The sequence below is a fragment of the Molothrus ater genome, chromosome Z (genome assembly GCF_012460135.2).
Source record: "Molothrus ater isolate BHLD 08-10-18 breed brown headed cowbird chromosome Z, BPBGC_Mater_1.1, whole genome shotgun sequence".
Taxonomy (NCBI): Eukaryota; Metazoa; Chordata; class Aves; order Passeriformes; family Icteridae; genus Molothrus; species Molothrus ater.
In genome coordinates, this window is record NC_050511.2 from 11,326,005 (window position 1) to 11,348,454 (window position 22,450).

At 40.3% G+C, this 22,450-nt stretch overlaps 1 protein-coding gene across 1 annotated transcript in view; it reads right to left on the reverse strand.

Moving 5' to 3' along the window:
* PRLR (prolactin receptor) overlaps positions 1–22,450 on the reverse strand; it is a 95,744-nt gene that overhangs the window by 59,880 nt on the left and 13,414 nt on the right. Inside the window, exon 2 of the mRNA XM_054517949.1 lies at positions 14,523–14,613. The gene's annotated coding sequence lies outside the window, so the exon portion shown is untranslated. The remainder of the gene's footprint in view (positions 1–14,522; positions 14,614–22,450) is intronic.

Here is a 22,450-nt window from a genome sequence, read left to right on the forward strand (position 1 = left end):
ATACTTTCCAGACCACAGCAGGAAGATTAATGAACTAAGTCTGTCAGGCTAAAATGGAAGCTTGCTGAGGGACTGGATAAGGTTTTGATTTAAGAAAAAAGGAGAAGAAAGAAAAGCAGTAAAACAATCTATAGAGTGGATAGGCCTGCTGCTCATTGTCAAAAAGGGTGTAATTCTTTGCTTATGTATAAACACTACAAAGTTTCATAATTATGTAAAAAGGGAACATTTTGTACTGCCAACAAGAGAAGAAATTCTGTAATGGGAGGATGCCCAGTCTTTTTCTGCATTGAAGTACCAGAGGGTTTCTGGCACTCATATTGAGAAGAGAGGCAAGCTTCTGCATGTTCAACACACTCTCTGAGAGCACCATCAGTAAAACCTCTTGAGTGCCCAATGCTTACTATACTTTCCACAGCATCATCCTCCTGCACAATGCTGCAATACGTCATTTTGGGACTGGAGACAAAGACAACATGAATCCAGCTGGATTACAGCACCTGCCTTATTTTATTTAAGACATCTGTGCAAATAGGTTCAAGTTTTGAAAATGCTACCTTCTATGTGGACATTTGTGCCTACAGTCCATAAATTGACTAGGTAAAAGTGCAAAACTAAAGTAAAGAGACTATGAGTGTTACAAATGTCAGTACAGGAACAACTGGAAGAAGAATGGAGAGGAAGAACTCTAGTTAATGTCCTTAAGCCTATAACATGCACAAATTTATCACTGTATTGTGATGGAGAATACAAGAAGGTCTGTAAATATGTCCCCAGGAGGCAGAGGCAAAGCTTCTATTCACTCAGCTCCTGGTATCCTTTTACTGTGTTTCAAATAAATCTTCCACAGATATCAACTCACCTAGATTTGTAATTCAAAACCAGTGAGGTACAATTACCAGCTAAATCCATCCAGCTGGGACACTCCTTCCTCCTTCTGACAAGGCACATTAACGCCACTGAGCTTATTGGCTCCTACCCATCCTTTGCCTCACACACAAAGAAATCCCTTTACCTCTGGAACAATGTCTGACAAACTTTTGCCATTAAAAGAAGCAGAACTGCAGGGAGCCTGTTTCATTATCAGCTAATATGAAGGGCAAAGATTCAAGACAGTGAGATAGATTATAGCTCTGGAAGGAAGGCACCCTTGAGGATGCCAGAAAGGATGGGGCACCCTCCTGAGTCAGTGGTTCCTGAGCAGCTGATCAGTGCTAGCACCATGCCTAGTCATGCTCTCACAGTGAAATCTCAACTGCAAGTCTTCCTGAATGTGTTTTGAGACACTATGGAAAAACACGTGTTCTAGCAAGCAGGCACATGCAAGGCTGTCAGAGATGCTCTGGCCAAGTAGAGGATGCCAGTTAGAACAACAAGGACTGTCAGCTTTGCACCGTGCTTTCTCCAAAGAATTGTTTCAGATGGAGGCCAGGAACCCTGTCATATCATGCAATCTTTTCTTGTAAGGCATACCATGCTGTAAGCATAAACTCTTCAGTCAAACGCTACTATTACCATACTGCCTGGGAAAGGGAGTCCTGGCTTTCAGACAATGCATCATGAGCGGCATTAAAGGCAGGCCAGCAGGGTCCTATGGAATACAGGGCAGAACCAATTGCTTGTGCTAGAAACAGCAGAGGAAGATGCAGGGCAGCAGGACTGGATTACATAGCATAAGGACTGAAAAGGGGAAATATGGATGTCATTGGGTCTCTAATGACTTGCCAGCTATTATAGAAGCTGCTCATTTCATCTTGACAGAAAAAAAAACCCCACTAATAGGAAAAGTCTGGGCAGCAACAAAAAAGGGGAAAAAAGAAAAAGATACAAAAAAAAAAAAAAAAAGAAGCCCTGCTGCCACAAGCTATTGGAGTAAAGTCTCATTCAGATACAGCCAAATGTCCTGTGTGCCCCATTAGACTGCATCGAAAGCAGAGAATTTTCTTTCAGACAGAAATTAAGGTATTTTGCTAAAGGTCTTTTGCTAATCATAAAAAGACTGAAATCAAACCAATGAAAAAGCCTTCTTTAAAAATGAGATGGGAGAACTTGGTCGGTTGCCAAACAACCAGACATCCATTTTTATGCCCCTCTTCAACAAGACATAAGGCAAAATTTAGAAACTGCTAAGTTGAGAAAAAGAGAGAGCAATCACCCACCAATTACCATCTCAGGCAAAATAGATAAAATATGGGTAAATTAATTTAATATAATTTAATTTAATTTACTGCCAATTTAATAGATTTGGATGATGAGAAGACCCAAAGACAAGATTAAAATCATATCTTCTTCCTCATATCTTTTTCCCAGCCTCAACTTCACTCCTTCACTTGTGGAGTACTTCACATCCCACCACTAAGTTAGACCAGGGGGAACTGGGGAATGGGGGGCTGTGGTCAATATGCACTAGCTCATCTCTGTTCCCCTTCCTTCCTGTGCTGCTCCCATGTACTGTTCTCCTGCTCCTGCACAGGTCCTTCCCTAAGGCTGCAGTCCCTCAAGGACTGCTCCAGCACAGTTCAGTCAGGAAAAGCCAACCTGTGCCAGGGCAGGTCTCTCCTCTGGCTGCTGTGTGGGTATGTGCCCCAACATGGTCTCTCCCACGAGATGCAAAAGAACACCTGCTCTGATGCCCAGAGCACCTCCTCCCTCCTTCTCACTTGCTGGTGCTCACACTGCTGTTTTCTCACTTTTTTTTCCAATTTCTCCTCATGCTGCCATGCAATGTTTTAACCTCTCTTAAATATGCTTTCACAGAGGTGCCCCCAGCTTGGCTGAAGGGCTCAGTGGTGTCCTGCAGTGGGTCTGCTGTGGAGCCAGATGTGTTTGGCACAGGGCAGTCCCATACCTTTTCTCACAGAGGCCACCCCTGATTGCTGACACTTTGACACTTTGACGTACATCCAGTATGTCCTCTGGCTTTTGAGATGTGAAGGCAGTAAAGCCTGTTCTGGCTGTCTGGCTCTATCTCTTGTCTGTCTGTAGCTATGAAAATATGGGTAAGAGGAGGAAGATGAAAAACATTTGCAAGGGGTGAAGAGAGCAGATTTAGAGTCTCAAGACCGCGTAAAAGACAAGAACAGTCATGGTGCTGCAAAACTTAAGCATGATCTTTTCCTCACAGATTCCTGCTCTGCAACCAAAGTTAGTCTTAGGCTTGGTAGCAGCTTAGACGTGGGCCAGGAGACACAAACAGCCAGGGCCACTGCATTTTACTGTCCTTTCACAAACTGCAAAGCATTCAGCTGATTTCCAATATTTTATCCAAGCTTATATCAAGTTGATTTTATGGATAATATCAGTAGGCCTTAAATGATCTGACAGTGCAACCAGGTAACTGGTAAGAAGCTGTCATCAGAATATGGAGTCATTCCATATGAAAGCAGAGCTGAGCACAGGCAGCAAGAATCAAGGTCAGAACATTCATTTCTTGACTGTAAACCTCTGTATGGGAATAAGATAGCATCACAGCCTTAGGGAAGACTCCAGTCCTGAGTCTTGAAATATGAAATATGTAAATCTCACTGCTTCATGGAGTATATAACAAAGTTGGAGTACATAACTAACTGTTCTGAGTAGCTTGTAAGTTACCAGAGTATGATGCAACGTTGTCAGAACTTTTCCAGATAACAGCTATAGTTATATATTTCTTAACAAATTTTCTGGCTCAGATGGTAATGTTGGAAAAAAGAGTGATATTAGGACAGCAATGATCACAGAAATGCAGAGTTAGTGGATGAAGCTGAGCATGACTGCGACAGGAAAAATTACAGGATCAGAGCTTGCCAATAGTAAAATAGCTCCAAATCTTTTATGAGTACCTTGTGGTCAAATGATACCAACTGACCTCTGGGTCAGGACCAACACCCAGAAACATCTCTAAAAAGGCAGAATAACTAATTCAGAATGCATGAAATAAGGCCCAGAAGGACCTTTCACCTTCCCAAATTAATACTCCATTACTAGTACTCCAACATCTGAAAAACGATATGGTCGATCTGCAGATGCTATTAAATTCACCAAACTGGTGTGCTCAAATATAGGAGACTGAATTAATAGAAATGTTCTTTCCTTGAATTAAGTCTTTCCCTGGCTTCAGCTTTTCCTCTTAAGCACTGGGACAGCATCTGCATGCTCTGAAAGCAATGGTTCTTGGATTGTCTCATCCTAAAAAGTCCATTTACACATGCCATTTCTCTAAGCCCCGTCATTCCCTGAGAGCAAGTGAGGGCCTCAACTTCTCTCAGATAACTCTTCAGGACCTGAGACTGTTCCAATGAGAACACCACTGGGCAAGTACTCCATTCCCTGCCCTTAATCCAAAAAAGTTTTTTTCCTTTAGTACTCTTTTTTCTTACTTAATTCCAAGACCTGACTACACAAGTGTGCCATTCTGGCAGAATCTTTGAAGTGCATTGTTATAGAGGAAGCACAACCCTCAAATGCTTTGTTGAAAGTTGTTAAGACACTTGATTGTCTTCAGGTCTGTTCTTCTCACAGGTCCTTTAAAGCTTCATGAATGCACACAGTAAATTCACAAAATCTTATCTGTAATAATTGCACTTCACAGACATAAGCTATGCAGTCTCCATAAAGTCATTACATTCTTATCAGATCATTGTTCACCAGTCCTCTATGCATCACCTTCTTTTCCTGACCCAATGAAATATAAAACTGGAACAACTCATACTTACACACAGAAAAGAGGAACAGCTGCAGATATTGCTCCTGCTTATAAATTATCCTGTTCCAACCCTCTGCCATGGGCAGGGACACCCTTCCAGCAGACCAGGTTACTCAAAGCCCCATCCAACCTGACCTTGAACACTGCCAGGGATGGAGCATCCACAGCTTCTCTGGGCAACCTGTGCCAGTGTTTCATCGTCCTCACAGCAAAGAATTTCTTTCCATATGTAATCTAAAGCAACACTCTCTCAGTTTGAAGCCATTCTTCCTTATCGTGTCACTACAAACCCTTATGAAAAGTCCCTCTCCAGTTTTCTTACAGCCCCTTAAGGTACTGAGAGGCACTATCAGGTTCACTCCAGAGCCTTTTCTCCCAGTTGAAAAACTCCAATTCTTTCAGCTTGTCTTCATGAGAGTGGTTCTCCATCCCCCTAAACATCCTGATGGCCTCCTCTGGGCTCACTCCAGCAGGTCCCTGTCCCTCCTGTGCTGGGAGCCCAGGGCTGGATGCAGTGCTCCAGGTGGGTCTCAGCAGAGCAGAGCAGAGGGGCAGAATCCCCTCCCTGCCCTGCTGCCCACGGGGCTCTGGGTGCAGCCCAGGACACGTTTGGCTCTCTGGGCTGTGAGTGCCATGGCTGGGCCATGTGCAGCCTCTCACCCCCAGCACCCCCAAGCCCTTCTGGGCAGGGCTGCTCTGGGCTGTTCATGCCCAGCCTGTGTTTGTGCATGGCATTTCCCCAATCTGGGTGTAGGACCCAGCACTTGACCTTGTCCTGCACCTGGATTGCTGCACTGGTTCATGAGGTTTGCACAGTCCCACCTCTCCAGCTTGTCCAGTCCCTCTGGATGGCTCCCTTCCCTCCAGAGGGGACCACACCACACAGCTCGGTGTCATCAGTGAACCTGCTGAGGGTGCCACCGATCCCTCTGTCCCTGTCACCAACAAAGATGTTGAACAGTGCTCGTCCCCACACTGACCCCTGAGGGACACCACTTGTCACTGGTTTCCATTCGGATATTGAGCAGTTGATCCTGCCAGCTCCTTATCCACTGAATGGTCCATCCATCAAATCCATGTTCTGGTAGGATACAAGGATGTTGTGGGGAACAGTGTCAAATGCTTTCCACAACTCCAGGCAGAGGATATTGTGCCAGTCACTCTTCCCTTATCCACCAGCATCATAAACCCATTGTAGAAGACCACCAAATTTGTCAGGTTGATTTGCCCTTACTGAAGCCTTGCTGGCTGTCACAAATCCCCTCTGTATTATCCATGTGCTTTAGCACAACTTCCAGGAGAATCAGCTCCATGATCTTGCTGGACACTGAGGTGAGACTGGCCAGCCTGTAGTTTCCAGGTTCTTCCTTTTTCCCCCCCCCCTGCGTTATGTTTCTCTTTTTTTACAAGCAGTAGGAACTTTACAGAACTGCTACTACTTCTCAAATATAGTGGCTAATGGCTTAGACACTTCATCTGCCAGTTCCCTCAGGACCCACATACACATCTCATCAGGCCCCATGGACCTGGTCACCTTCAGGTTTCCTTAAACCTGATCTCCTATGGCAGATGTTTCTTCATTCTCCCTGTCCCTGCCTTTGCCTTTTGGAGCCTGGGTGGTGTGGCTGGAACACTTGCTCATGATTCAGGCAAAAAAGGTGGTGAGCACTATGATAAGATTATGTCAAGTCTGACTGTCAGTTTAGAGGAACAATTTAGAGGCAGCGGTCAACAGGTACTTTGAATTGGTTTAGAAAGGGTATTTAAAGATTATGAAAGATGCTTTGATCCTAATTGACACAAGCAAAATCAAAGACTTTGTACTTCAAAGTGAGAAGTTATTTCATCACTGTAGAATGGGGTGAGTTGAGTTAGGCAATGAGAGATGATGATCAAATTCCTCTGATTCTTACTTATATGAGGGGAAGAGGAACAAAGAGAAAATTGCAGAAAAACACTCAGAGACTAGTATACCTCTAATTAGAGGTATTCCTATGGAAATGAAGACAGACATCTTCACCACATTCAGGAGGTCTTCTAAATTTAAATCTTTCAGGAATCTTACAAAATCCAGAATAGAAAAAATTATCTTTGCCCATATATTCAAATCTCATGAACAGTGACAGTGAATTTGAAAAAGCAAGTATATTTTCATCCTTAGAAGCATTACAAAAAAGTGGGTCTGTTTTAAATTTCATTTAAAATATCTGGTAGACTTGAAGCAGCCATTACCAATCTAGTCTCACTGCTCTATCTTTAGCAGTTGACATAATCTTAAACTGGATCTGAGTGAGAAGGGAATTCTTTTGAACTACACACATTTATGTAACACTTATTTAATAAGATTTAACATGAGAAGCATAGTTTATAAACTTTAAAAATTTATATAACCTCCAAAATTTGTCTTCCTTAGAGATACATTTTGATTTTATTCCTGTGTAGCAGAAAAATTAGGTGTTTTCTAACTATAGTGAAAAAAGATTTATCAACCTATACATGTAGACTGAAAAGAATGACTCAAGTAAGACTTTTTTTTCTCCCATCCCTATCTAGCCTTGGCTGACTTGCGGAACACTGGAACAGAACATTGTTCTGGAATCAATCGTACTGACTTGCAATGGCAGGCAGCATGAAGGAAGAATTACATCAGGGATATTCTCTAAGACTAGGTCAAGACTGCTGATGGAGAGCAGCATAATTATTTACTAAGTAACGACAGTGGGATTTTAAAACTTTGCCCTTTTTAAATGTGGAACAAATACAGTTCTAATGCATTAAAGCAGAATAAATATTAGAAAATCCTCTGTAAAAATTAAGTCAACAGATAGCTCTGATCACCCAAAAGACCAAGTATATTATTTCAATTTACTTAAGAGAATAATTCCACTATGTTATGATGACAAGTACATTCCTTTGAAAGGCCAGAACATTTTAAATGTAAGCTGGTGTTAGACCACATTTTTCTTGAAATATCATTATGAATTATTCATCATTCATTAACCATGTCACAGTCATGTATATGCCAATTGAGTTGAAAGACAGAACCAGAATTTTTCAAACCTATGTATTTTTGAGAGACTGCAACAGTTAATGGCTTAAACATTGCTAAATTCATTGAAGGACTTTTTCCCACTACTGCAGACTGCAAAGAAGGAGCTGTTCATCTGCAACCACTGATGACCACTGAAGCCCATCCTTCCCACATCCATTAATTGGAATTGGGACTTGATATAAGATAAAGGGGGTATACTACTGTCCAATCAGCCCAGGCCTGAGGAGAAGAATGTGTCCAGAATGATACTGGAATAGAGACTGGGATTCTGATGGCTGTGATGTGCAAGGTAACTACCCTGGGTGCAGAGGGCAGCACAGCCCATCTCAAGCTACAGCTGGACATTCAATGAGACACAGAAATGCAAACCCCTGAGGTGAGCCCTGTCTCTTTGTCCTCACTCAAGGGAATTCAATTGTGACAACTCTCCTGTCAGGAAGTGCCTGACACTGCAGCCTGAAGGCATTAATCTCTGCTGATGGACCATGACGGACTCAACTGTACTGACATCACAGGTGCTGTAACATCTTAGGTGTCAAAAACACCCTGAGTGTCCCCATGATCCACAAAATTACATCATTCTATGTGAAACTCCTCACCCCAGAGGTGGGCATTCTCCCCTGAACCCAAACTGGTAAACCCAGTAGATTTTGTGTTCTGTGGATTTTTCTCAAGATTACTCCCACCAGCCAACAAATACAGTCTGTAATCATCACTTTGACAAGATTGTGACCAACAGATATGGAAATTCCAAACACCAAGACTCATCACAAGGCCTTCAAGTGGTGAGATCTTCTATTCTTATCCTTTCCTTTTCCTTCTCTTCCATATATGTTTAAGTGATATTTTTATGCTTTTATGTTACCATATTACTATAGATAATAATAACGAAAAGGCTACATCCCGACTTTAAATTGTAACCAAATTGTTCTAAAATAAAACACATGTATAAATTTACAAACACCAATAATTCACTCTGCCCCAAGGGATGTATTAACAAGAACCTGGGTTACTCTCCTTTGTGGGGGTGGGTCATAACAGTTTTCTCTTGTTTTATACATGTAGGTTTTTTAAAAGGCTTTATGAAGCTGAAGGAGAACCACAGTCCCTTGTGAACTCCCATAAATACATTGGTGTTTGTTTATGGCTGCTTAATGAATATGTGAAAGGGAGATCCTGGATCCTATGGTCAAGCTTTGCCGCTCTTGACTGATACACAGCAGAGAACAAGGCTGCCTACTGTGAATGCACAACTATGGGAGCTTTCTATTAACTGTGTCTAGAAGGAGCTACCATAAAAGATGCTGTGGGTAAATTCAACTGTAGGTGACTGTTTTTCTCCAAATATACCATCCTTTTGTTTCTGGAGAAAGCAAACATTGTTTAGGGTTACTGTACTATTTGCTTCTCTACAGTATGGAGAATAGGAAAGTCAGACACTGGAGGATAAAATGTACTGCAAACTCTGTCCCCTGACCCATCAAAACTTCTCTTACTACACTGCAGTTCTAGCTCTGAGCTAATACATGTTCTTTGAAAGCTTCCAGACTTCTGAGCACTCCCCTTCTACCTTCCCCCTAGCTGCAGTGTTGGGTGCCTGAGCACAGGCTCAGCTTCAGCAATGGGTAAGGGCCTAGCTTTGAAAACAGTCCTTCCAGAAAGGTCTGCCAAGAAGTGTCCAGGAGTGGGCTCTCCCATTTCTCTCTGCCATGGCTTAGAAACCAAGGCCTCATTCTGACCCCACCTGAGCTGTGCTGCTGCCATGCCTGTGCTGGGCCAGGTGCCCCACTAATCTGGACCCTGACCCTTCAGCCTGAGCTCTCAGCTTAATCCCTGGCATGCCTCATTTCTATGGATTGTCTGTCTGTCAGGACTCATGGCTGAACCTGGTCACTGTAACTAGGCATATATGGGCACCGCGGGCTGTGCCCTGGCACAAATTATGAACACACATATCTCTGGCACCACAACAAACTTTTGTCTCCACCTAGTTCCTTGCTGGGCAGCATATTTTGTGTTTGAGACTACAGCTGGGACATTTTGACTATGTGGAAGAGTGGATCAATGCTTTTATGTTATCATATTATTTATTATATGATACTTATGTTATTAAGTGGAGGGTTTCACTTCCCTCACATGCCTTGCTCCTGGACATGTGTTCCCACTTCTCCATGTGCCAGCTGAGATCCACATTGACAGACTACCTTGGCAAAGGCCTTCTATCAGGCTAACAAGTTAAATCAGCTTCAAAAGTGGTACAGCGAGCACCAAAGATGGTGCAAAAGTGGTAGTGCTCACGGGTAGGTAGGAATAAAGAGATGGAGGGAGGAATGGGTGAACAGGACCTCCCCTTTCACAAAAGCATTTGCTAGTTGCACTCAGTCACAGTGTCAAACCCAGCCAGTGACTGATCACTGTAAATTAAAACTGTGTGTTTCTCTCAGGGTTTATGAATGGAGACAGCAGAGAACACAGAAAAAGTAGCTCAGCTTCTCAAATAGAATACATAAATGTATTGGTTCTCACCAGGCTGCCTACTTAAATAAGCCATTAGCTTTGGTAGTTTAGTAAAGCAAAAGAGAAGTCTACACAGAGAAGCAAGGGAAAACAAACAGATTAATTCTCTATTTGCCATCAGCAGGTTATGTCCAGCTAAAGTCTAGGAAGCTGGCCCTCACTACGCACAGAAGTTACTCCAGAAAATAAATGATCCAGCAATTATTGTTCCCTCCTCTTCTCCTTTGCCTTAGTTTTATTTCCAAGCAGTAGAACGTCTCCTTGGTTATCTTGGTTCAGCTGTAGTGTCTGTGTTCCCTCCCAAGCTCATTGCTGTGCCCAGAGTACAGACCTGTGGACGGGGGAGATGCAGCCTCAATGCTGTGGCTGGTGGTAGCCAAAACACTGCTGTGTTACCAGCACTTTTCCAGCTACCAATACAGCACTCTGAGGGCTCCTGTGGGGAAAGTTGCCCAACACAACCCTTCCTTAACTTGCCAATGCCAAAAAAAATGTCAAACAGCACTCTCCAGAAGCCAGGCAAGCTACCTGTCCCACTAAACTATTGGATATTGCTATGTTGGATGATTAATGCTTATACAGTTTTCTTTACTGGAAAAGACTATTATACAAGGGATCCAAGAGTTCTGTGGGAAGTGTGTAAACCCCAGAAGTGTTTATGTAATCACTACTCCCCCTTGAGTGCACACTGTAAATTTCCACAGTTTTCAACATGGTCAGGAATGTTACTGGATACCCCATTTAAAAAAAAAAAATGGGGTAAGAAACTAAGATAATTATGTTAAAAGCCTATCTCCATTGTACAGATCTGGGCTATAGAAACATATATAAGATTTCTTCTTCATAACCCTCTATTTATTTTGGCAGTTAGACAGATGCATTCTCTAAGCAAAACTCCCAAAACATTTAGCAGAGGTTAACACATGGAAGAAAAGCAATAGTGCATAGAAAGGAAAGTGCAAGTTCAAGGCAATTTCCCCACTTATCAGTGTGGTAACCTGTACTGACCTGAGCAAGACGTCGACAAAACAGGGCTTTAGAAACTCAGTAACAGTTATCACTAACGTGGGTGATGGCAACTATGAAAAGACATTTGAAAGGTGTGATTATACCCCTGTCCTTTCCCCTTTCCTCAGTTTTTATCCCAAGGACTTACCCCTCACTTGCACACGTCGGTAAATGCAGTCAAGAAAGCATCAGCAACACTAGCCAGACCTGTCCTGCAGGTGTTGCCCAGCCACTGTAGCAGCAGGCAGTGCTTGAGGGAAACACAGCCTCCCCAGCTGCCACAAAGGATTTTCTTCCCACAACAGGCAGCACCCTAGCTTCAAACAGCCATAGTTCACCCTTTCATGTTCTTCCCTGATAAGTCAAAGGTTCTAAAGTGAGAGAATCTAATACTCCTGCATACAGGAATCAGCTCTGACCACTGCTTAGACCTGCAATGAAAGTTTGTGCTGAGGCAACGAAAATAATCACACAATTCCAAAGAGCTGACACTGGTACCACAGTTCAGTCTTCAAAAAAATTTTTTTTGAGTTAAGGTAGATTTGTAATATCTGTGACTTGTCATCCACAGCCTACTCTATAGATTCACCCTCACAGAGACAAAAACTGGGAGCAGTTGCTGGACAAAACCACCCAAATCAGCCAAATCACCTGCTATTATGAATAGTCATACTGCATAAGCCTCTTAATTAGCTACTCAAGATTATTTTTAAAGTAGATACTTTGTCTCTGACTGTGTTGTTATTGGAAAGTGATCTGATCTCTAATTGCTTTAAGGGAAAATAATAGTCTTCCAAATTCTTCCTAAAGTTTATTCTCTGTTTTACATCTGCTTGTTTATTATTCAGATCAGAGTATTACATTTTCATTTCCTCTCTGTCCTTAGTGTTACAGCCTCCACCTGGAAGTCTTTCTGCACTCTATAACATGTTATGGAGTGATACAATACCCACTTCGCAGATGGCAGACAACTGGATGGATGGAGCTTTGAGATCCCCGCACATAGTACAGAGGATTGGAGCTTGGTGAAGTAAAAAGGTCATTTCCCACACTGACCATTCTATGACTTTATTCCTTCTTATGTTTTTTTGCTACACTAAAGATTTATTTTTGTGATATCTTCTTGTAAGAAAAGCTAATAGAAGAGTAAGAATAGAAGCTTTCTTTGCACCTGATCAAATTTTAATCCATGCTCCTTGAATGAGAACAAGTAGAACTTCACAAATTACTTTGACATCTTCACTAGAATTCTGAATAACATCATTAACACTCCTCTAATTCCACTAGAAGTAATTCAGCTACATCAGGCCAACACTCCTAGACTTGTGCTTGTCAAAGTAATTTGTCTGTGTTTCCAACTAATGAGCTGCTGGGTGAAAGAGTAATTTTTGTTATTAGTCCAATCTCAGTCATTGATTTAAACAAGTATTGAAGATTCAGATCCAACACTCATCCTTAGGAATTTCAGAGCTAACCCTCTCCTACACAAGAGCTTTCCTTTCACTGCCAGTGTTATTATATACTGAGGTAGAGTCCTAAAAATTATTTTCTAAATACCATTTCTCAATCTTGCCGTTTCAAATCTGTAAAGAAAAGGTGTTTTACTGAGAGTGGATAAGATTTACTGCACTTGTATATTGACAGGCATCAGTCAATCTAGCTCAAATAGCTTCAATACTTCATTCTGCTCAGAGCTGTTCTGAAGTCTCCCATATATTCTAAATTAGTCTGGCCAGTACAAAGCTGTCTGCATAATTTTCTTCCAACATCTCCTTTAATATAGATTTTATGTACACAACATTCTTCAGTCATCTTGTAATATCTGAGAAGAGATTTTATCATTACCTGCTCTGTTTTCTTATATCCCTTCCACACAATTATGTGATGGAGATCCCCCATTACCCAGTGTTAGTAGGTGACTTGGGAGCTCACCAAATCATCTGTGGAAAGAACTCTTGTTCAAAAACACAAACATCTACTGAAATATGCATTTATAAAATGAAAAACAATGTTGAAACCCAACTCAGTGTGCTGCCATGTGTTCCTGTGTGTTAGCAATTTGCGTCACTGTTCTAAGATCTGTAGGCAGTATATTTTGCATTAGCAGCCTGGATTTCTGTCACTGTAGCTAAAACACTCTTGGTTTTGTGGTTCTCAGATCTGGTATTGTCTTACAAAAGCTGGTTTTAGCCCAGATGTTTATCAATTCATCATTTCAGCTCCATCAAAAATCTGCAATTTTAAAAGCAAATGGTTGGTGTTTTTTAAAAAAAATGAAATATCTGATTTCTCACATATAGTTTCAAGTTATATACTCACGTTTGTTTCTTCTGTTCAAGGGACAAAATTCTCACAAAACCCACAAAGTTACACACATTTACATCAAAATGAAAATGGCAAGCAAACACACACTGCTTTTTTGAGAACGGATTATTTTAAAAAAAAAGCTTTTTTTCTGCTGATACTAGTTTATAAAGAAATACAAAGTTTTCAGATGGTCTTTCAGAATTCGTTTGTTCAGCTTCATTACATAAACCTGAGGAAAATACTTAAAAAGAAATTGCCTACATATATAGATTTAGTACTGTGTTTATGTGAAAGAAAAACAACAAACAATAAAATAACAATGTATCAAAGCCACAGGGAGCTTTAATACATTGAATAAAATTTAGTTGCAAATAATTTTTAAGTGGATTTGATCCTAAATCTGCTTCTTAACAAAGTCTAAAGTGCTTTTGCAAGAGCTTCTACTGAAGTATTTTCTTTCAACTCTGTGCTTCTTTTCATTAAGCAGAAAACAGAGTGGATACTTACTAACATTTAGGTTGTTTATTCCAATACTTAAATAATGTACCTGCCTCACAGTTTAACTCCAAACACTGGAAAATAATTTTCTTGGGATAAGGCTGCATTTAAAATTCAGTTCTAAGATTACATAAATTTTTGGTAATAGCATGATACTGAAATATTTTGTAACTCTAGGCTAATATGAATTTTATGTCAGCAGTAGCTAGCCCATGGCTAAAGCTTTTGATGGGGTACTCACAGTAGGACTTCTATCCAATAACTCCACATACCCTAGTTCTTATTATGTAAGCAAATCCCAAGTTATTGGCAATCCCAGAGTTCAAGGGCAAAAGGAAAAAATCAGAACATGCAGTACCATATGAACATTTGAGGCTAAAACATTTCATGCACTTAATCAAGTAACTCAAGATAATCTGTTTCATACAGAGAAAGGGCAGAAGTAACTGATTTTACCACGGTCTGTTCTCAGGCAGTCTCCACTGATTTCAGAAACCTTCTTTGACTCCAAATCTCCTGGCTGATGTGCAGTGTTGTGGCTTTGTCCCTGTCAATCAGCACAAAGAATATGCCAGGTCAGTTGTCAGCCTGTGCCCTGCTTCCCCCTATGGATGCCTACCAGACAGTCCTTGTCACCACCCCTGATAACTCATCTGGGGGAGAATCATGCTCAGCACTGAAAGGGTGTTCCTATCCTGGAAGCTGCTCATTGTTTCAGCAGCTCTGAGTCAGCGATAGTCTCCTCTCTGTAAACATTATTTTCATTACTCACCACTTGCTACCTACTGGTTTCTACCTAACCAGGCTTTATGTACAAAGAGCTCTAAGCCATGGTGTGACCCAATGATTACCTCCTTCCCTCCTTCATTTACTTTCATGACAATTTTTGGCCTGTTAACTCCATGTGATTTCATTTTCTCTTTCATCTTCAAGATTTAACCAGGCAGAAGGAAATGCAGTCAGTACTGCTCTCTCCAGAGATCTTTTGAGAACGCCTCTAAGAAACCTTGCAGTCTTTGGAGATTTAGTGTGTATTTTTCTGAACATAACATCATTAATGTAACTCAAAACTTCAAGAACTGTTACAAGTAGATAATGTTTTGAGATTTAAAGTGGTCCCTATAGCTTAAGAAGAAATTTAGGGGTTTTTTTCCAATTTGGATTTGTTATAGCTTAACAAAATCAAATTAAGAAACAACTGATGCAATCTAAATTTCAGCTATTTTGCATTAGATCCTGTAACATATTCTGATCCAGCAAAATTCTGCAAAAAAAAAAAAAAAAAAAAAAAAAAAAAATTGGCTTGTCTGTGCTCTTACACTGAACTCAAAAGAATTACACCTACATCTAATGCTTCTGCCTGCTTGATCATGTCCAATTTTTGTGGGAGCTGAGAGGATTAGAGAATGTAATACAGAAACAACAATGTATTTTTGAAACCACTCAAGGACATGGACAAGATGAAACTTTACTAGTGCTAAGCCCCCTTAAAAGCTTGTGAAAAGCAATATTTTTCTACTAAAAAGTCTAAATATACTTAAATAAAGAAGCAAATCAGTTATTTCTCATAAACATATCCAGTGGAAAATTTTAAGAACACTAAAAATCTTCAGGATAGAATGATTTTTCATTTTATTTTTCTCTATAATTGTTTTATTGTTCTCTGTAGAACAAGATCAGCCCTCAGAGCTAGCCTGTAAGATTCACCATGATATATCTTTTTTCAAAGAACAATGCAGTTGTTTAAATATACATTCTTCTCGTCAAATTTATTTTTGAATTCTGGTGAGTTGTAAAAGTGTCAGGGTATTTTTAAGCTTTAGAGATTTAGGATTATGTAAGTGAATAGTTTTCTAGCAGAAAGCATACTTGTAAATCAGCATTGTTTCAGAATATTTCCAGGGGATCTCTATCCTCAGCTTTGACTGGACTTTTGAACAAACTGCACTTTCTCTGTACCCGTAATCTACATCTTTTGCTGGCATAGTGGTTCGCTGTATCCTGCACCTTGCCTGTGGCATTCTTCAACTAGCTACACAAAGATACAGCTGCTGTTTGACTGTAAAACCAACACAGAGAAATACAGTCTATGTATTTTTAACTTTGGCCTTCTATTTTAGGCAACATGGAAGAGAGCTTCAGTGCAAGTCATGCCACTTGATTTCAGCTGATGAATTACAGGGTAAGAGATCTGCTTTGTAAAATGCCCCAGAATGTTTGCATTAACAGATTCTCTAAAGAAAAAAAACCAAGAAAACATGACCAACTTCTTGAGGCAAATCCCTTCAGCACAGCTGGGGACCAAGGCAGCAGGGAAACAAAAGGCAGAGAGTAGCACACGCGTCATCTGCCCCACAGGCAACACTTGCTTGGCAGGCCTGTGGCTGCTGCCCTGCATTGTGTTTGTGTCCCAGCTACTGGGAAATGCTCATGTGGGCTTTGGGCCCCACCAAAGCCAGGGCTAACCCTTACGCTGCTCTGCAGCTGAGCAGGACTGCACTGCCAGATCAGCAGCCCGGCCTGCCAGCCAGGACACCTGGGCCTGGGTCTCATGGTGCTTGGAAAGACAGCCTCCCACCAAGACACAGCCTCCCACCAAGACAGCCTCCCACCAAGCTAAACATGGGAGGCTTCCCAGGGAGAAAGCAGCAGAACTGAGGAGGCCAGAGGGAGTTTTTAGTCCCCTGATGCTTTATCAAACCTGATGAAACTGTTCTTAGCATGACACTGATTTACTAAAATGTTTCTTGTTTCAGCTTAACCCACACTAGTGACAATAGTAGGAGGATGTGAATTGCAAGCAAAAGTAAATAACTAACTCATTCAAATCATGCAGCTGAAATACAGAAATGAATAAATGGCAACAAACTCCTTAATTTGTTGATTTAATCTCTTAATTTTTCCCATGAGGCAGCTAATAGGGGAGCTAATGAGCTGCTAGTCATCAGTCATTGGACACTAACTGCTCCACATTCAAGAGGCTGATTAAACAATATAGGTGCTTATTTTATTCTGGAAGCACAACAGGATTGAGATTATTAGTTAGGAAAGAGATCAGACATTTTGAGCAAAGGAGAGGCAATCATTCTAGTTATACCAGTCTGAAGCTATTCTCATAAAACAATATAATATTAACTTTTTCCTTATTTGGATTAGAACAGATGAAAACACCTGAAGCATGGTATGAGGTATAAAGCAAAATAGGGCACAGGATTTCAAAATGCAGAATGACTCCAGCTCTAACCTCTAGGGGGTCAGCACAGCTAATAGACATCAACTTTCAAAAGAAACTTCTCTCTACAGACAATGAATGTTAAAATAAGCTTCAACCTACTCATAAATTACAGATGTCAACCCATGGGAAAAAAAAAAAAAGAAGTTAATATTTTGTAGTTGGGGGGAATTTTCTTCTAGTCTTTTCTGATGATGCTGAACAGTTAAGTCAGTTTATATGGTACGGCTCTTTGACTAATTTCAGCACTACTGACCAATAAACTCCAGGTATTTCTACTTCTCTTAGCATAATTTACAGTATTCCCATAAATCTGCAGTGAATCAGTTCAAGGAACAAAAACTTGTTTTTTTTATCTCCTTGAACAGATCAGATGAATATCAGTCAAAGAACAAGGGAAGAAGTGGAAATAGTTTGAACTCTTATGCAATAACACTTAAATCCAATTTTTTTCAAGCAAACACGAAGAATAATACCTGTGAAGTTTTGGTTTGGCTATCAGGATGTAGCTAAAAGGTAAAATGTTAAAACCAATGAAAAACTAGTTTTTTACTGCCTGCTATCAACGTACTATTAAATTACGTCTGTTCAAATAGAAAATGGATTGCTCATATCCATTAAGGTTTCCCTACATAGTTAAGTGACCTGTTGAACCTAGTAAGCAGCAGTCTCTTGACAACAGTGAGCTGAAAAGAAAAACAAGAGTGGAAATACTGTAAAGACATCTTTTCAGGTACTCATGAGTATTGGTTATTACCTGCAACAATAATCCCTCATACCTCTTTGAATGAAAACAGTTGATGCTGTAAATCCTAGTAGAATTGTGATGACATAACCAGACTTCCGTGGATTTACTAGGCAAGAGTTGTTAAAAAGGGTCGATCACAAAGCCAAAGAGCTTCTAAACCTGGCTGACCTTTGGCTCAGCTACCTGAATCACAGGGAACAGCCACGTACTCCTCCACAAACTGGGAACACTTAGATGTTATTTAAGGGAATCATAGAGAGATTTTGCAGGGAGGATTAAAATCAACTAAAGACATAAAGAACAACTTTTCTCAAGTAGCAGTAAGGATTCCCATGGAATAGGATAACAAGACCAAAGTTGGAGAAGAAAAAAATTTGGGAACATGGTGTTGATTCTTAAGCTGTGGCTATTGGTCTTCCCATAGTCAGAAAAAGGAAGTTTTAAGGTCAGGTGGAAAAAATTATCTGGGGGGACAAAGTCCTACAGACACAGCAAAATTTATCTTCTATTTGTAGAATCTAGTCCATACAGTCTAGATTACCTGTCTTTGGATGCATAGTCCACATAAAGTTGGGACTCCTCATATATAGAAAGTGAAAATTTCAGGTTTGCGTTAAGCACTATTCACTACCAGCAGCTGGAACCAAGGCAGCAGCTCCCCAGCAACAGGGTAACAGTCCTCAACTCAGACACTGTTTACACAAGGAGTGTAGGTTACACTGACCTCTCTTTCAAGTACTAGGGGTTTAATTCTTCAACACAATGATGAACACCAATACAGCTGCTTATCTGAGCCTGCACTGCAGGGACAAGAAAAAGGAGGAAAAAGAGCTGCTTTCCTCCCCCTTCTGGAGTATTTCAGAATTCTAGTCTGAACTTGTAAATTAATTTTTACATGAGTCAGAAAACAGCAAGCAGGTGTTCACCACTCCTGTGCTTCCAGGATCTGCTCATCAGCGATGGAGAAGGGCAATGGAGCTGGGGAAGAGTTTGGCACATATCCTGTCAGAACCAGCTGTGGGAGCTGGTGGTGTTCAGCCTGGAGAAAAGGAGGCCCAGGGGAGACCTTACCACTCTCTACAGCTCCCTGAAAGGAGGGTGTAATCCAGGTGGGGCTCAGCATCTTCAACCAGGAAACTGATGACAGATCAAGAGGACATAGTCTAAAGCTATTCCAGATGAGGTTTAGGTAGAATGTTACAAAGAAATTCTTTACAGAAATGTGATTAGATATTAAAATGGACTGCCCAGGAACACGGTGGTGCCATGGTCCCTGCAGGTGTTTAAGGAAAGACTGAATATGGCACTCAGTGCCAAGGTCTGGTTGACACGGTGGTGTTGGGTCACAGGTTGGACTCTGTCACGGGATGAGAGGGAGCTTCAGACAAGCCCTGCCTTAGCTTCAGATTTCTGGCAACTGCTTGAATTTAAGAAATCACTCTGGCATGCATGTTCTAGGGATGGTAAATCAGGTCTATTTACAAAATAAATTATTTATTAAACAGACTGTAGATACAAGACAAAAGAGCTTAATCAGAGTTACTTACTGCAAAGTATAAAATTAAAAAGAAGTACTAATAGATTACAGCACAACATAAGTGTGTGCACAACATTAAGGTGGCACCTATATAAAAGTTAGAAAAATAAACAGTGTTGATTAGGGGCCAAACGTAACATAACATGAAAATATCAGTAATGTACACAGATTCCTTCACTCAACCTCCAGAGGAGTAACTGCAAAGCAGGCATCCCTGCTCAGGCAAGAAACTCCACACATTTCCAGGGAATGTGTACAATATTTCTGCTTTATGAAAGTTTTAGTGTAGCTTTTATAGTTTCTAAAGTGAGGTGTTTGTCAGTCAGAAATCCAACTTATCTTCCAGATCTCTCTCTGACAGTAAGATGTTTATGGGCACTTGGGAGATGCCAGATCACTGTTAATCCCGTGGTGCCAGAATACCTCACTACAAGATAGTTTGTCTTGTTTGAGTTATCTGACCAGTTAACAAACAAGAGATAAGCTCTTGTTGTGGGGGCAAGATGTCCTGCTACAGAGTCGATGATGTCAGAGGTCTTTTCCAACCTAATTAATTGATTCTGTGATTCTGTGACAGTGAGTCGTGCATTTGGTGTACACTAATCTGTCAGTTTGTATACTGTAAAGGACCCACATTTCAATCATTTGGCACTGGACCACTCAGGCTGTATTTTGGGATACTGTGGAATGGAACTCAAACCTAAGTTCTGCATGGGAGAAACAGCTGTTGACAGATGTAAAGAAGTGAGATTCTTTAGCAGGGCTGCAACTTGAAGCAGTACTCTCACTATTCTTTTATAGATTCAGCTTTGAAGAAGGAAAACAAAGATCATTACAAGTTTGTTTCATTTAGGAAAGAACATTTTTCCAAATATTCAAACAGCATAATATTAGATTCTAGAAAATACAAGCTCAAGACCTTCTGTTTCTTGATTCAGATCAAGAACCTGAATGCAAGTCTTCCTTTCCTCAACTACAGAGCTCCTGGCTTTGCTGAAATAGTTGTCTCCAGTTTTTTATAAGAAAATATATCTTGTTTTGATGGTGCCTTAGTTAATCTTCTATATCACATATGAACACCTGAATGGGAAGTCCTCTGGAGTATGCTGACCCTGCTTCTTTGAAAACAATCTAAGTAAGTTGCTTTATCAAAGTTTTGCCTTCAACAATTCTATACTGCCCTGAAAAAATACTTTTGTACTGTCCCTTCATTTCACAAAAAGAAAAATGAAAACACTCCTCATTATGCATTAGCCATCTTTCAAAACCCTTCTGGTGGTGCCTTGTTGCTTCCATCCCTCAGACTTAGATTACCCAATTTTTAAAAGGAATAAAAATCTCTGAGACACGTCCATTTCTATGTCCCAGGTTTTTTGGACTGCTTTCCTTTGTAGCAATTTCTCAAAGCTACCTAAACGTAATTTTTAAAAATATCTTTACTATTTCCTTCCCTGGTCCTCCCAGATGTTCACAACAATGCTTGCCCTACTTTCATAATATACTATGACTTTAATTCATCTCTGGGCCCCATCTCTAGCTTATCTCATTCCTAAAAACCTTACAGAGGAATCCAGCTCTTCTGAGATGCAGAGAGTCCATTACACTTACAATACAACAGCAAAACAACCTGTCCTTCCTAAATTAAATAAATTTTCCTCCTTACACTACTCCTTGCCTCCTTCATTACACTGCAGAAATGAAGTCAGACACAGCTAATTATCTATGTCCACTCTTTATTTAGCACTCTTTACAGGACCTGCCTCACAGTCTCCAACAAGAATAGGCATGGTTAGATTAAAAAGTCCAGGGATCCTCTGATCATCTGTCAAACCCTATTCCATGCCATTAGTATTGAGTTATGGACAAGTCTCAACTCCTGTATCTCAACTTAGCCTGTTTGAACTATTCCTCCTTGAAGAGTTATTACACATTAAATTAGCTAGAGAGCAAAATGCTGAACATAGTACAGCAGCAGAAACATTAATCTGTAATACTGGACAGCCAGGGTCCTTGCTACTGTTAACAGTGTTTTATTTATGAAGAGTGAAGCTACTGACAGAAGAAATGAAATAATTTAATTTTCATTAATATTAGATATTAACACCTGTTAACTGCTTGGTGATATGAAGTGAAATGATTCCAGAATACCTATTCAGATTTCTTTCAAATTGGAAAAAAACTATATCATAGTACCTTTATTCTAGTGGATAAGAGAAATCAATTAAAATATAGATTATTGAAGATCTAAGTTAAATTTGAAAGAAAGCAAGGACCTGGAGCTGAATATCTAAAAATCCATGAGAATGAATGCCCTAGTTTCTCAATTACTTTGGCTAAAATTTTTGGTTAAAAATTATATTAAGAACCACAAGGACGAGACAAGGAATCATGGAAGTTTGTTTTAAAAAGAAAAGAGGTCTATCTGAGAAGAATTATAAAATCATTTAAATAGGCCTCCATGCTTGTTTAAAAATATGAAAATAACTTGTAACTGAGTTCAGAATTTCTTTATCAAACCAGACATTGAACACACTAGTTCAATAGCTGCACTATCCTCTTCATGCTTTTTATGGGGTCAGGTGATGCTTTCAAAAGACCTGAGAGTCATAAAACACCATCTGCTTTAAAAGCACCTCTTTACTCATCAGCTTCACCCCTGAGTTATACTGTTGATGTGAAATAATATTCAGATTTCTTGTGTCTGAAACACAAAGTATTTCTGGCCTGTCTACCTATCAGTATCAGTTCCATTCACATATAAACCAGCTAGTTCTGAATCAATTCATTTGAGTATTTAAATCAGTATTAGTGCATTAATATAACTCTCCACTGGGGCTAATATATGCTGGTTTTTAGTGTTGTGTAAT